This window comes from Mustela putorius, unplaced genomic scaffold, assembly GCF_011764305.1.
Source record: "Mustela putorius furo isolate JIRA1106 unplaced genomic scaffold, ASM1176430v1.1 tig00003972_pilon_pilon_pilon, whole genome shotgun sequence".
NCBI classification, from domain to species: domain Eukaryota; kingdom Metazoa; phylum Chordata; class Mammalia; order Carnivora; family Mustelidae; genus Mustela; species Mustela putorius.
The window spans coordinates 25,552,852-25,568,096 of NW_025422115.1; positions in this window are offsets into that span (position 1 = coordinate 25,552,852).

Consider the following 15,245-nt stretch of genomic DNA (forward strand, 5'->3'; position numbering starts at 1 on the left):
CTGCGTCTTTCTCTCTGTCAAATAAATAAGTAAAATCTTTGAAAATAATAAATAAATAAATACTCAATGGCCGGCCAAATCCTGAAACGCTGACATTGCAAGGAAGCTTCTAGAGAGCCATCTGCAGAGGCTGCCCGAGGTTATCCCGGGACTCCAGCCCCCCAGTCCCCTAGCCTGGGCCCCAGCCTGCTGAGGAGCTTCTTGCCGGTGTCACCCTCCGACCCCTTCCCGGTCCACACAGCGCCTTGGCTGCCTCCTTCCTTTTCACAGAGCCCAAGCTCCGCCGCTCAGGCGGGGCAGGACCTGGAGCAAGAGTGGAAGGGGCAGGGAGACGCCCCCACCCCCAGCCGTCTGGCTGGCTGTGCACACTTTCACTTTCAAGATGCAGGACAGTTTTCCTCGGTGATGAAGTGATACCTTCTCTCATGACATGGAAGAGAGTGTCCCGAGGACAGTGTCCCCCTGGTCCCACCTAGAGGTGACCCCTGCTGGCGGGGGGCCCACTGCCCAGCCCGGGGCCATGCCAGCCGCCGCAGAAACATCCCTGGCCTGGACGGCGGCCGGTGCACTCTCACGTGGGCACCCTTGCGTGTCCCCACGCGGCGCTGCCCATCGCCCAACGGTGCTCTCTCCCTCTGCACACCGGCAATGCCATGCTTTGGACACAAAGTTCAAATAAATTTCTGATACTCAGCTGTTTCCAAAAGGGAAATGGTCTGTCTTATACAGAGTGAGGTCCCTGTCCCTGGAGTGCCCACGCAGAGGGCTCGCCGTGTCTCCACACACCTCAGCTGACCCGTGGGCGCTCAGACATGAGAATGGCCTTCCAGGTGTCCTGCCGGGGACACAGGGGGCCCGGCCTTTCTACCCCCCACTGAACAAGCCAGCAGGGGAGGGACAGGCACAGTAGAAGGGGGCGGGACAGCAGAGAGGGACACGAAGACCCTTGCTGCACACTGGTCGGCTGGATGGCCTCGCGGTGGTCACTAAGCAGGAAGGAAGTTCCTTTTCCTGGTGAGGAAATGGAGTCTGGGAGGGAGACCCAGCGGCGTCCCTCAGGGTCGGCGGCAAAGCGGAGAACGCTCTGGTCTCCCAGCCGCGGCCCAGAGTTCTCTCCACCTGGGACCCTCCCGCGCCCCTGCCTTGGGCTGCATTCAGCCCGCACGCCCCACGCAGGCGCCTCTTCTGGAGCTCTTCTCTGGGCGGCCTGTGAGCACAGCTGACCGCTGCTCCCACGTCATCTGAGAAGCCTGAGGGGAACGTGGACACCCCATTTCAGAGTCGTCTTGTCACCCTGGATGCCTCAGCCCCAAGGGAGGGGCTCCCGAGAAAACCCCGAATCCCCACCCAAATCCCCACCTCCCAACGTCCCCCAGGGAGTCCTGCCCAGACGGGGCCACCCGTGGGGGGACAGAGCCTCCAGCCCAGCATGGAAGCAGAGCCCCCCAAGACCCCAGGCAGGCTGGTGGCTGTAATCCTGGGAGGCTGCTTGGAGGAGGCCGTGGAGAGGACAGCCTGGGCCGTGCTCCCCCAGAGCCCTCCAAGTACACGGAGGTTCCCATGGACAGATTTACCTGCGCCCTCCTGAGTGCCAGACCTGGGCTGCCTGGAGACCCTGAGCTGAGCAAGGTGGGCCCTGGGGCTGCCAGGTGGGAATCAGGGAAACAGAACAGGAGATGTGGAGATCGGGGCGGGCGCAGGCGGGGTGGCCGGGAGGAGCTCCCTGTCCCCGGGGTCGGGGCAGTGGCCCGTGGGAGCAGACAGGCAGCTGAGGGCAGGGAGGACCAGTAGGCAGCTGGGGGCCTCGTCCTGCGCCTCTCGGGGCCGTCGGGTGGGGACGGCCTCCGAGCCGCCCCAGAGCCCCCGCCCCAGCCTCGGGCCCAGCCCTGCCGATGGGACCCTGGTGTCCGACGGAGGGAGGCTCAGCGGGGGACCGGCACCGCTGCTTCTGTCCGCCCGCATCGATCACGGCTCTTGGGCCCAAATGACTCTAATCACGTTCCTCCTCCCGGCAGTCCGGCTCCTCCGGGCGTCCTTGTCATCCGTTCACATTAGAAAGTGACACGTCAGAGGGGCCTCAGGAGGGGGAGAGGCCTGCCCGGTCCAGCCACACCCGCGCGCCGCACAGAGCCCCGGCTCCTGTCTGACCCCGGCCCACCAGAGGGGACCCCTCCCGGCCCCCGAGCACCACTGGCTTCCCCATATCTGACTCTGGTGCCCTGGGGCCTCCCCCTGTCCCCGTGGCCCACACAGCCAGCCCATGCCTCTGTTTCTGGGGCATCTACTCGAAGTGCCATGCCAGAGAAGGAACCCAGATTGGGGCCCTGGGGGGAGGCCCTGAGAGCCCGAACATCAGGCTGCCTCTCTGGGTCGGGACCCCGGGTCAGGGCTCTAGGAAGGAGCCTAGGAAGTCTCCTGTGGACCAGCTCCCTCGGAGCCTCCCCGCAGCCCCGGCCCCTCCTCACTGTCTGTTAATAGGAGAGGGAGCCGCCTGGGGGGCTCAGTGGGTTAAAGCCTCTGCCTTCGGCTCAGGTCCATGATCCCGGGGTCCTGGGATTGAGCCCCGCATCGGGCTCTCTGCTCAGCGGGGAGCCTGCTTCCTCCTCTCTCTCCGCCTGCCTCTCTGCCTACTTGTGATCTCTGTCTGTCAAATAAATAAATAAAATCTTTAAAAAAAAAAAAAAAAGTAGGGGAGGTGGCTGCTGAGAGGGAGTCCCAAGCAGTCGGTCACCCCGTCCCCAGCTGCTCCAGGAATCCAGCCTTGCCGGGAGCGGGCAGGAAATGAATTTTAGGGGTCTCTTTCCATCCTGTGTCCTGAGCCCCCCTTCCCCTGCCCCGACCCCAACGAGGTCTCACCCGGTCGGAGCACCAAGAAGAGGGGGAGACGTGGATTCTTGCATGACGAGGTGAGGTCTGCGACGGGACGGCCTCACAGTGGCCATGGTGAGGCCTGAGTCCTGGGAGGCCCCAGCCGTGCCTCGGATGCCCTGTGCCGCTGCTCCCTCGCTCCCGAACCTGCCTCTCGCCTCCGCAGCTCCACGGCCGGCTGCTGCCCCTCGGGGGCAGCCTCTGTCCGCGCCCCCCGCACGCCCACTTCCCCAGAAGCACGTGCCAGGTTTTAGCCCTGTGATCTGGCTCCCCGACCATGGGGACGGTGACCAAAGGCCGCATTTCCCCAGCATGACGTCTGTGCTTACCAACCTCCTGCCGTGTCCCCAGAGAAGGAACATCAACACAGCCGTGTCCTGGGGGCCCTGGGGCTCTGGGGTGATCGCCAGGCTGAGAGCCATGGGGGCTGGGGCCTGGACCCAGGGTCCCCTGTGCCCTCAGCACCCCAGGGCCCCGGACCAGCCCCACTCCAGGGGACCACGAGCCCCTGCTGCTGCTGCTGCTGCTGCTGCTGCTGCGAGGGAAGGACCCTCCCGGCCCCTCCCTTCCAGCCTCTCCTTTAGAAAACTAGGAACTGAATCCTTTCTCAAAGGCGTGTGCATTCCTTTGAGAGGTACGGAAATCTTTTTAAAAGCTAAACACGTCTCGCCAGCTTACAACCCAGGACTGTTTCTCGAGGGCCTGGAGCCACGTCTCTGAAACGGACCCTCGAGGAAGGTGGCGTCCCTCCCCAGCCCGAAGGAGGCAAGGGCCAGACCCCCCACAGCTCCCTCCTGCTGTAAAGATGCGAGCGAGAGCTTGTCCCTCCTCCGAGGAAGTCAGCTCGCTGACGCGGTGAGCACACAATGTCAGGTGGTTTAGGATGAACCGGGTGGGACGCACAGAGCTGCGAAGCCCCTCCTTGACAGCAAGCCAAACGTGCTGGAGAACGCGCGTGCGACGGGTTGTGTGTTCTCGGTGCTCGAAAATGTGCCATATTCCTCTGTCTGTGGCCCCTCCTGGCAGGAGGTCTGTGAGACACACTGCCCGGTCCCCTGCATTCTGCGTTAGTGCTCATTCAGTCACCAAACCGTGTCCTTTCTCTTCCGCCTCCGTGGGGAGGCCGATCCGGCTAGCAGACTTTGTGTTTAGCTCTGTTTCCCCCACAGGCCATGGGTCCGTCCGACGCTGGGGGCCCAGCCGACGCGGCCGCGCTCCAGCTTGAAGCTGATTGATTGTGAAGCCTTGACTTTCTCACACACCCGTGGACGCGGCATCTTTTCCGCAAGGAGCCCACATGCCACCAAGAGAGTGGTATGTGTTACCCCAAGGTGTTGATGCCCCTAAAAATAAAGGGAAACCCCGCACCACCTCCCTCAGCCCCAGAACACGCAGAACGCACAGTCACCGTCCGTCCGTCCGTCCGTCCAGAAGAGCGCAGCAGGTGAGCGCAGGAACCATGACAGCAGCCGGCAGTCTGCAAGCCCCAGGCTGAGCTCACGGTTCTTCAAAGGCAAGTGCCTGTAGGTGACTTTAAATGACTTTCCGTTAATTACTTGCCAGGGAGCCCAAGACAGCTCCCCAACCTGCAAGTCTGCATGTGAGTCCACCCTGGGACTTACGGCACAAAGAGGGCCGAAGCCGGTGCTTGGAAGCACCCTTCCCCCGCTGCCCTTGAAGGGCTCCCAGAGGCAGCCCGCGAGGCTGTTTCTGCCCTCCCAAAGGGAGAAGCCTCCAGAACGTGGGCAAACAGGTACGCCCCCGCATCTGACTGCAGCTTTGCACTCTCCCAGGTCAGGCACAGACACCCCTGGCTCCGGCACAGGCTGCCCGTGACCCGCGGGAGGCAGGACATCCACTCCTCGGTCCCCGGGGCCGGTAAGAGTGAGTCTTGTTGCTGGCAGCGCGCAGGCTCTCTGCAGATGGGGTTAAGGTCGTCACCAGTAAGGGAGAGAGAATATCCCGGATTTCCAGGCGGGCCCCAGTCATGTGAACCCTTCAATGCAGAGAACCTGCTTGGGCATCTCCAGAGTGAGGATGGGAAGTCTGAGAGACCCCAAGGTGAGAAAGACCCCGCTGCTTTTGCTGCCTTTGGAGATGGAGACAGAGGCCCAAGCCAGAGTGACTGAGGACCTCCTCCGACTGTGGCCAGAGGGGACCAGGGACTCAGTCCTACAGTCATGGGGACCCGAATCCTGAGCATGTCCTCTCCCTACAGGCGCCCTCCAATTTTGGGAGCTCTGCAGCCCTCACCTGCCTTGTGCTAAGCAGGCGACATACAAGACCTGAGCTGGGGGCCACAGGCCACACGGGGCATGGTCTCTGTCTTCAAGGCATGGGCCGGTCTGAGCTCCCAAACCAGCAAGGCCCTACTCTCTGTGGCATTCTGAGCACTGTTCTTGAGGAAGATGGCTGTAGGGCAATACGGGCCAGGATAGCACGGTCACTGGTGAGTGACAGGGAAGGCAGAAGGCAGACAAGGGAGCAGGACACTCGAAGCTGGCTGAACCCCCAGCTGGGCCCATGCCTTGCCAGCCCCTTCCCTCTGATGCTTCAAAATGTGGCTGTCGGCTACCGGGGCTAAGCCTCTGGCTTTCCCAGAAGGGCCTTTTACGCCCCCAGGGTCCAGCTGCGACACAGGCTCAGCGCTGGGGCCACTGGAAAGATTGTGGGGGTGCCTGGGTGGCTCAGTGGGTTAAAGCCTCTGCCTTCGGCTCAGGTCGTGATCCCAGGGTCCCGGGATCGAGCCCCACACCAGGCTCTCTGCTCAGCGGGGAGCCTGCTTCCTCCTCTCTCTCTGCCTGCCTCTCTGCCTATTTGGGATCTCTGTCTGTCAGATAAATAAATAAATAATCTAAAAAAACAAAAAACAAAAACAACAAAGAAAGATTGTGTATGGATTGGCTGAAGGTGCTGGGTCCATTTCTTACTCAGGTCTAGGAGAAAGGATTTACTTTGCAGAAAAATGCTCCAGGTCATTTCTCAACAACATGGAGGGAGACCCCTGTGGCAGATATGCCGGGTCTGTGGGTCCTGGAATTGAGCCGGTTGTGTCAAAATTGCAAAGGAAACAGTTTGGTCCAACATCTTGGCTTGGCCTGTGTCCACCACACTAGGAAGCTGGATGCCTTCCTGGCCTTGGTCGGAGTTTCCTGGACTTGCCACGTGAAGGCTGCCAAGCTGATTTGACACAAGTGGAGCCCCAGACATCACAGAGGCAATCGTTCCCAACCTGACAATCAGGCGGAGGAAAGAGAAGGCTTCAGGGGAAATCAAGGGTCCGTTTTTATGGGAAACAGAATTCTCCATGGCCAAGAATCAGGATATTAGGGAAAAATGACACAGACAGAAAAATATTTGTGTCATTGACCACGATGCTGCAAAGCTGCGGGCAAACTGGGTTGGCCTGGACAGTGCAGTGCTGAGGGGGAGACACAGCTGTCAGATACGCCGGACGACGGTACGAAGCGGAGCTCCACGGGAGCGCCCCGAGGCCTCGGGACAATGGGGCCTCCCGCTGCTGCTGGGGACACCCGCCTCAGCCTTCTGACGCTTTTCTTCACTACCAGCGTGTTACGTTCTCTTATCACCGGTCTCTCTTCTCTCCAGCGTGAGGCGTGTTCACTGCTCAGTGCCTGGCACATAGAGAGAGGGGGCACCCCTTAAGTGTTTGAGGGACGGACGGACGGACAGACGGACGGACGGTGAAGGAGCTGTACAGGGCACTACAGGAAGAACCCACTGTTCTTTGCATGGATTGTCCTGTCAGCAGAGAGCCAACATGAGGAAGCTTCTTCCCTGTAAAGCCAAAACAGCAGCTAATAACAAGGGCAGTCTCTGCCGAACTTTGCCGCGGAAATTTCCATTTGGAAATTAGGATTGTGCTGAGTCCGGCAGCTACGCCACGGAGATGGACTGAGCAGCTGTGCCCACGGAGATGGACTTCAGGGACACGGTGCTTGAGCGCACACATCACCATTAGAACTGTCCGCTAGCAGCCTCAAGTCGGGGTGTGACAGGGATACTCCCATAGAACACGAGGGTGGAAAATCAGCCATGGGCCAAGCCCCAGACTCCCACACTAGGGAGCCCTAAATAGGCCCAGCCCAGAGGCTGGAGATCCAGGCCCTTCCCAGCACTCTCTCTGCCTGAAGCTTCTAGACGGTTCCTCCCTTGGTTAGGGGCTTCACATTGAGGGACCTCCCACCTCTGGCCATCCCAGTGTCGGGGTCGGGGGACTATGCACCTCTGGGCCATGACTCGAGCGGGACAAGCAAGGCCTCCAAAGACGAGCGTGAATTCCTCACCACTGACAGCGGAGGCGGGGAGGGCAAGGAGGAAGGAGAGGGTGTGGGGTGCCCAGGTTGGCAGCAGCCCCCAGCACCCAGTCCAGGACCAGGTGAGGAAGCAAGTAGCCCACCCCGGGCTCTGGGCAGCCTCCTCCCCACTTCCTCTGGGGAAGCCCCTGACCTAGAAAATCAGGGAATCCTACCCCCGCCCACCAAAGCCCGGGGCCTCGGTCTGAGGATGGTCTGGTGCCCACTTCATGGGGCAGTGTGATACGGCAAAGTCTTGTGCTTATAATCACTCCCTGCCAGGGAGGAGCGAGGGGCTCTGTGTCCCACACGGGGGACCTCAGGGACCGGGGAGCCTGTGAGCAGCGCCTCTGAAGCTGCGAGGGCAGCCGCCAGGAGAGGGCTTCTTCCCCGAATCCTCCCCCTGACCCGGACACAGGCCCAGACGACCCAGGGTACTCCGAGGGACCAGCAAGAGGCTCCTTCGGGGGTTGTGGACAAGCAAGTTCTGGCCCAGAGCCAGCAGCAGAACCGTCACCTGCTACGCTTAGACCGTGGTGGCCCCAGGGAGAGGCCGGCAGGGAGTCCCAGAGGAAGCACACAATTTCCTCTCCACCCGCCAAGCCTCGCTACATAAAACCCAAGAGCTTTACCCAAGCCAGAGGCATCAGCAACAGCAGCACGGCTCTCCAGCTTGGACTGCCAGAAAACCGCATGTGCTCAGCTCCCTGGCCGGGAGCACAAACCACGCCGTCCCCGTAGCGCCCCAGCGAGCAGGCTGGCGTGTGGCTCAGGGGCCATGCCCGACCGCTGGGAGCTCTGGAATGACCCCGGGGCGCTGAGGGCAGCTTTCCAGGCTGAGGCAGCCCAGGCCCCGAATGACATCCCTGGCTTTGGGCTTAATCAGCCGCTGCTCAGCTCCACCCAGCCTGGAGCCCAGCTCCCAGCTTTGGCTCCCACCATCGGCCCCGGAAGGGGTGCTTGGCTCTGAGCCCTACTTGCATCATCCCAAGGCTGGAGTTCGTCTCGGAAAGGGCCGGCACTTCCAGCTTAACCCAGCATGAGCATGAGCTGCCCACTGGGACCTCACCCGCCTCAGAGATGAGCCAGTCAGGGGCACCCGCCTGGGCGGGTGCCCTGTGTGGGGACCGAGCACAGGGTCCGGAGACCCAGTGCACAGGGCTCCAGGGCAGGGAGCCCGGTGGGAGGGCTCTGAGCCCGAGAGGCCGGCTCCACACAAGGATTGTAGGGCCTGCCCCTGCCCTTCAAACCCAACGGAGGCAGCAGGCACACACGTTCTCACATGACCTGGAGTCACCTGCATGCGGTGGGGCCCCCAGTCTCTCTCCCAACACCTCAACGTTCCTTAAGAATAGGCCTTCTTAGGCGCCTGGGTGGCTCAGTGGGCTAAAGCCTCTGCCTTCGGCTCAGGTCATGATCCCAGAGTCCTGGGATCGAGCCCCGCATTGGGGGGGCTCTCTGCTCAGCAGGGAGCCTGCTTCCTCCTCTCTCTCTGCCTGCCTCTCTGCCTACTTGTGATCTCTCTCTCTCTGTGTTAAATAAATAAACTCTTAAAAAAAAAAAAAGAGAGAGAGAGAATAGGCCTTCTTGGGGCACCTGGGGGACTCAGTTGTTAAGCGTCTGCCTTTGGCTCAGGTCATGATCCCAGGGTCCTGGGATTGGACCCTGCATCAGGCTCCGAAGCTTGCTTCTTTGTCTCCCACACCCACTGCTTATGTTCCCTCTCTCACTGTGTCTCTATCAAATAAATAAAATCTTTAAAAAAGAAAGAAAGATAGAAAGGAAGAAAGAAAAGGCCTTCTTCCCGGGACATCTGCCCTTGGCTCGGGTCATGATCCCGGGGTCCTGGGATCAAGTCCTGCATCGGGCTCCCTGCTCAACGGGAAGCCTGATTCTCCCTCTCCTACTCCCTCTGCTTGTGTTCCCTCTCTCGCTGTGTCTCTCTGTGTCAAATAAATAAATAAAATCTTAAAAAGAGAGAGAGAGAGAGAGAGAAGAAGAAGAAGAAAAAAAAAAGGCCTTCTTCCCGATACAACCCACCCCGCTAGGAGCTAACCAGCAGGAGCACCAGACCAGAGGAACCAAGTCTGAGAGCGGGGACTCAGGGCCCCTGGTCACCCCCTGTTTCCCGTCAGCTCTGCAAGCCCAGGGCACTCGGTCATTCTCCATCCCCTAAGCTGGCCAGGGTCCCTTCTGCTGATGCTACCCCATGCGTCTCCAAGAAGGGGCGTGAGAGAGGCGCCCTCCAGGCGCAACAAGACAAGAGCCCCGTGCGCACCCTGCGCACTGTCAGACCAGCGGCTGCCACGGAGAGGACTTTCGGCCGACATCTTCCCTCCAGGGCCCTCCTGAGTCGTCACCCCCACTGACCCCCAGGCGCATCCCGGCAGGAGTTACCCCAGCAATGTGCACCAGATGCCGGTAGGAGCTGAGTGCCCAGGGGTGGACCAGAGTCCCCGCCGTCACACCCGACCGGGAGGACGAGGCACAGCCATTTGGGGCAGCTCTCTGCAAATACTCCGTCCGGGACAGACCACAGTTGTTGCCAGGACTGCGGTGGCCCTAGGGGGGACCAGAGCCCCAAACTCACATGATCATTGTTGCTCCAGCCAGAAGCCATGGGGGGGCCCTCGGCTGCCCCCACAACAGAGCAAGGGAGTGCTTCCCTTCGTGTCTAAAACCAAGGGGGCAGCTTGCCATCTGTGCGTGTGTTTCCTCCGACCAGAGCTGGAACCTTGCTCTGCATAAGTCCCCAGGGACCCAGACCGCATGACTCCCCACAGGGCCTCCACACCCCACCTCTGACTCTGTGCGGTCCTAGCAGAGACCCCCGGTTGCTAAGGAAGAGTGTGCACGCACACGTGCCCACATGCCCTGATCGCCGCCTCCGTCTTGGGGAATCACGTGTGCAATTACACAAAAGCTGTTTGTAAAAAGCTGCCATGGGGGTAGGTCTCCTTCATGTGTCTGTTTTCCTTCCCAATCCTTACATATTTCTTTAAAGTTTTATTTCAAACTAATTTGAAGCTAAGCAGTTGCTTGGCTTGTGCAAGGCCCCAGGCGGCCGCAGGCTCCGGGCTCCCCCGATTTGCCTTCCAATCCCTGTCTCTGGGAACCCTTTTTCTGGATCATTTGAGATTATTTTCTTTGTGTATTTTCATTTTTTTAGTAACAGTAAAAGCTGAGTGGGTGGGGAAGGTCAGACGGTGGGGCAGCGCGGTGACGGTCTTCAGGCCGCGCACCAGGCTCCATCCTGACCGCACGCCCCCTTCTCCCATTGGCGCAGGCCAGGCCCATGCCCCCCGCCCCAGGGACGCTGTCTCAGGCTTCCTCCTAACCCTTCTGGGTGCCTGTGTCCCCGCGAAGCCCCTCTGTTGATAACCTAATGCCCAGAGTGATGGTCTTCGCTCTCGGGGTCTCTGGGAGGTGGTTAGATCGTGGGGACAGAGCCCCATGATGAGATCAGAGGCCTCTAAAAGGCATGGGAGGGAACCTCCACCCCTGCTCTGCGCCTGGGGAGGACACAGCCTGGGCAGAGGCAGCACCATGACCTTGGGGCTCCGGCCACAGGTGGAGCTTGAGACGGGGCATCCGCATGTATCACGCTGAACGGCAGTTGGGCGGGAAGTTTCCATCGGTGGCGGCTTTCCCTCCTGGTCCCTCAGGGCTTGTCACTCTGAAGGACGCCCTGCCTGGGCCGCGTCTCCCCACACTCTTCCGGCCGCGACAGGGCTCCTCAAATTCTGGGGACACCTGCGTGACTCGACACAGGTCAGCGTGGGGGCTGTGACCTCCGCCCGCCCGGTGCCCACCCTGTGCCCCACGGGACGCATGCCCTCTGCTCCCTGACAAGCTCAGGCCCTCCGGCTCGTTCTGTAAGGTGGGGTGTAACCGGCCACGCTGGTTGTCAGTACTCAATGTTATGATGAGGCGTGAAGTGCTGGGTTTGGGCCCTGGGGGAGGAAACTCTGTCCCCTTCCACTGAACCATAGAACTGGACTCCAGCTGCACCAGCCCCCACATTCCCTTCGCTGCCAGGCTTGGGCGTCTGGTGAGCTGTGGCCCTGGGCCCGAGGCACTGTGTCTTCACACCAGACTAGGACACAGGCTGGCGGGGGTCTGAGCCCAGCATGGTCGTCCTTGGGACCTCTGCTCGCCTGAGCCGGCCTTCATCCCAGCTCTGAGTTGTCTCGCGGCCGTGCCACTGTTTCCCTCCGAAAGCTCACTCTTTTTCTCCTGATCTCTGGAGTCTGAGACAGGCCCAGCAGGTGGGCCCTTCTGCCCCAGTGCGGCTAGGTTCACGTCCCCCCGTGGTCCGTCCCAGCCACGGCTCCAGCTGACCGCCCTCCCACCTGGCCAATACGCCTCACAGGGGACAGAAGCTGCACCAAAGCCTGGAGACCTCAGAGCCTGGCGCGGGGCGGGGGAAGCGCGGGACGTGGGGGTGTGCTCCCAGGGTGACTTTTCTTGCCTATGAAACAGAATTGTTCGCTGGTACAAAGAGACCATTAGTCATTCTCCGCGCTGACCCCACGAAGCATTTCCTTCTGTCGTATGTACACAGGGAAGCAGAGCTGGCCTTGGGAAGGTGAATGAATGGGGAAGGATTCTGTCTGTGAGCAATAAACTGGGCCCCTCGTCGGTACCCTTGAAATGGACGTGAAGCTGAAATGACCAACAGCCCAGGCACGGTGCCAGGGCATTTTACTGTGGTCACATCCCAGCCCTCAGGGTCGTCCCAGGGCTCCTAGAGATCCAAGGAAGCGGGGGCAACCGTCAGAAATGCTGCAGGACACTTGGCATCAGATGGCCAGCAAAGACCTTCATGTTAAACAAATAGAGGGGTAAGAGCTCCATGGGCAGGAGTAGGGCTGGAGTTGGCTCTGAATCATCTGGGGGGCAGGAGGTTTTCAAAGCCGACATCCATAGCTCCAAATCAATGGTCTGTTCCTGTGCCCCGCGGCTGGGCCCTGTCCAGCCCAGAAGCTGAGAAGACAACCCGGTCTGTGCCGGGGCTCCCTTCCGTGCATCCCCGCCCCCACTCTCCACGGCCCTCAGCGTCCACACTGTCCTGGATAAGCGCGATCCCACAAACTGGCCCACAGGCTCCGGGACCGTGGGACAAGAAGGAGCAGGGGCAGGTCGTCAGTCCCCTCGGGGGGATGAAAGGAGTGCAGTCCCCTGGGGAACCCCATTCTCAGAGATGGTGAGACGGTACAGGGTTGGCCCTCCACGGTCCAAGCCTGGCTCCCCAGCTGGCGTAGGAGAGCACTTGCCCGACAGTCGTGTGCCTCAGTTTCCCCATCCGCGGAAGGGAGAGTAATAGCCACCAGCAAAAAATAACCAGGTCCTCGCTGACGGCTGGGCCCTCCGGTCAGAGGTGAGGCCACTGCACCCACAGCTGTATGCAGGGCTGGCTCTGATGACCAAGGGCTTGGGAGGCCACGTGTCCCCTGACAGGCAGCAGACAGGAGGCTCCTTTTCTCCAGGAAACTGGAAATGGAAAAGATGATGATCCCGGGCAGCTCAGCCTCGCCCGCCCCCTACCCCCACCCCCGCCCCTGCCTCAAGGCCACTTGAAGCCTGCTAGAGAGGCTGCTGGGTGGAGCCCCCTCTGTGTGCCTCCCATGAAGCCCCTGGAGGGTTGCTTCCCCCAGAGCGCTGGCCCCCCAGACCCTGACTCAGCAGAGCCGCGGGCATGCGCATGCATGTGTGGGAATATCTGCATTTCTGACCTGTCCCGTGCCATGCAAGCTGCTGGCGAGGGGCTGCCTTCGCAAAAACCCGGGCTGCCAGAACTTAGCCCCCCTCGGTGTGGTCTGTCCCAGAGCCCAGGGGTGGGAAGTGCACACACGCACCCCACTCCACGCCAGCAGGGCTTTTCATCGCACACAGCCTGAGTCGCTCACTCCCCCTTCAAGCCCTCATGAGCGCCAGCAGGGACAGGACCTCCCCTTCCCTCATTCACGTGGCTCACTTCAGTGACAGGCAGAGGGGACACTTCGCGCCTGGCAGTCTCTCTATTGCAAGACAAAGCAAGCTGCTGACCAGACCGTAATTAAGGCAAAAGGAGTAGGATCAGCAGATACGACACAGAACACCCAGTTAGATTTGTACTTTAAATAGACAAAGAATAATTTTGGATATCAGCATATCTCACACAGCATTTGAGCCATACCAGTACTGCAAAATTACTCATTTTTTATCTGAAATTCAAATTTAACTGAGCGTCATCCTTTATTTTTATGTGTTAAATTTGGCAACCCCGCAAAGAAGGCAACACGCCACCTAACCCATCTGCAGTGACCAGCCGGGAGCCTGGTGTCCGCACGGCTCCCCGCTGCCCCTGGGCCAGGCCTGGCACCGCAGGTGACGTGGCATAGCCGTGCCTGGTGGGCAGGACAAACCGGGTCGTCCCGGTGATCCGGCGATTCCTCATATGCCCCGTGTGAAGAATTGGACTTTCTTTCCCAGGGAACAGGAAAAGCCTTCACTTGGTGCCCGACTGCAGGCGTCTGAGTGGAGAGTGCCCGTCCGAGTCAAACAGTGGGTGGGAGACGTCCCCTAGCGGCGAGATGTGTGGGCTGCAAGTCACAGCTAGCACCGGATGGGACATTCCTGTCACCCTCGCTGGCAACCCTGGGTGCCTTGGGCACCTCCCACTTCTGAGGCCCCTCAGCCCAGGATCGGGGATAATGCTGTTGCCCTGGACGTCCAGATGTCAGGACAAGGTCCGAGGAGGCCCAGGTTTGAGCAAGTGGACGTGAACCACCACGGCGGGCCTCCCAACTCTGAAGGCCGTGCTTTCTGCATCAGCATACTCCTCTGGCGTCCGGCGGTGAGCTCCTCTCTCTGCCACAGAGGAGTGGTCCACAGAGCAGTGCCAGCCAAGCTGGGGTAGGATTCCGTTTCCACCCCAGAGACTCAGAGGCGAGGACAGAGTGCCCAAAGGAAGGTGGACACACAAGAGCACGTCTGACCAAAGCCTTCCAAATTCTCCTTCCTGGGAACCCAGCTCTCACAACCAAGAACCAGATGTCCCCTTAGGAGTGAAGGACAAGTGCCCTTTGATAAGCAACGGTCACTACCTTCCAGAGGTGACATCAGCTTCCCAGGCAAGAACCTCCACTTGGGCAGCACCCAGAGCATGTCTTGGGAATAATGTACAGCACCCAGACTCCTCTAAGACTGATGAACAGACCAGACGGCTTGTGTGCTTGTTGGTCACGGGAGAGATCTCTTTCCAGGGCCTGGGTGCTTCCACATGGGGTCCAAGCCCCCGCTGCTGGGGTGAGGACGCTTGGGAGGCTTACTGCATCTTTGGAAGATGTGGACGACACAGGTCGCAGTGGGGGGACGGGGGATCATTCAGCTTCAGGGATCAAGAGAGAGAGTTGGTCAGTTGGTTACTGGGTCCGTGAACAAGTGGTCTCGGTCCTCCTGCTGTGGGCCAGATCAGCCCTGGCCCCTGGATCTGAGAGACAAGCTGGTGGGGACGGCAGATGCCAAACAAGCAGTCACGGATGGTTTGGATGACAAATAGGCAGTGTGGGTACTGCGGAGCACTGGCGGGGTGTGGGCCCATGAGGCACCAGGTGGGATCCTTCTGCATGGGGGTCAGGGTGAGAAACCTCAAGACAGTCTGATGGTCAAACACCAAGCGAGGAACTGAAGCCTCCAGAAGCCACCACCCATGACCCAGTTCCCTCCCAGGAGCTGGGCCTGGCCTGCTCTGAAGCCCACCGGACCCCTAGCTGGGCTCCCCCTGCAAGCCGCCTTCTGGCACCAGGACCACACAGGCCTCTCTTTCCGCCCCTCAGCCTGCGTCCCAGGCCTCAGTTCTCAGGTCCAAGGTCACCACCCCTGGGCTCTCTCCGGACCCCGGGACAGGAGAGCCACATCTCGCCGGTGTCACGCGGGGGGCGCGAGTCGCCAGCAGCCCCCTTGGCAGCGAGGACTCGGGCCCCAGCCCGCTGAGCCCGCTCTGATTCCCGGTCCGTCCGAGCGAGTGGGGCTGACCCGAGCCCGCACCGGCCGGGGGCAGCGCTCGGCAGCGGGGGA